We start from the raw sequence: 853 nt of genomic DNA on the forward strand, positions 1-853 counted from the left end.
TTGAACTTCTCCACATAATTGTTGAAGTGTTTATACCAACTATTCTTGCCCTCAAGTTTTCTTGCAGTCAAGAGTACATGCATTTCTAAGTTCATTGAGTCTGGGACAACAATGACTGGTACAGGAGGATTTGCAGTCTCTCCCCTGGCCTTCAGTTTTAGCCAGCACATGCATCCTCATCACCCAGAAGGCAGGAGCTCTTCACGCATGTGTTTCTCTCTTGCCTTTTCTATCAGTAATGGATTTGTAGACATGAGAATTTTAAACTAGTCTTGATTAAGCTGACTCTTATTATATCATGAAAACTAATTGGCCTTTGTACCGCAGTAAAAGCTTCTGGTCCACACTCTCTGCCCTGATGTGTCTATTTCCTGTTGTTTTCTTTTTGGTTTTGGGAGTGTTCAACCTTTTTTCTTCTCTGCCACGAAGCCTTGGACCACACGTTAAACACACAAACATTAACAAAAGCTGATGAGCAAAAAAAAAAAAGGTCCACAACACTTTTCTTGATATCGCACACCATAGATAAACAAAACAGTCTTCAAATAATCTGCATGTAGCCCAATGGCATAGGTTGAATACCCCTGGCAATCATTAAAGAAAGAGAAGAGAAATGGCATTGTTTTAACTTCTGGCTTCCTCTCTGATGTAGAGTAGGAAAGGTTAGCTGAAGAATTGTAGGTGTGAAGATTTTGGACCAGGACTGGAATGTTCTTGTTCTTCTGGTCCAGACTGAGGTGTGCTGTGGTCCCACATGGTGTATGTGCTGGTGAAGGTACAAATCCTGATGTCTTCATGTGCCAGACCTCGTGTGTGTGCTAATATTCACTCTCCCTTCAAAAACAAGTTTATA

General features: G+C 40.9%; 1 protein-coding gene across 1 annotated transcript in view; it reads left to right on the plus strand.

Moving 5' to 3' along the window:
• Positions 1 to 853, plus strand: part of STXBP1 (syntaxin binding protein 1) — a 47,724-nt gene that overhangs the window by 996 nt on the left and 45,875 nt on the right. The window lies entirely within an intron of this gene.

This window comes from Otolemur garnettii, unplaced genomic scaffold (genome assembly GCF_000181295.1).
Source record: "Otolemur garnettii isolate 467f Iridium unplaced genomic scaffold, OtoGar3 scaffold00014, whole genome shotgun sequence".
Taxonomy (NCBI): Eukaryota; Metazoa; Chordata; class Mammalia; order Primates; family Galagidae; genus Otolemur; species Otolemur garnettii.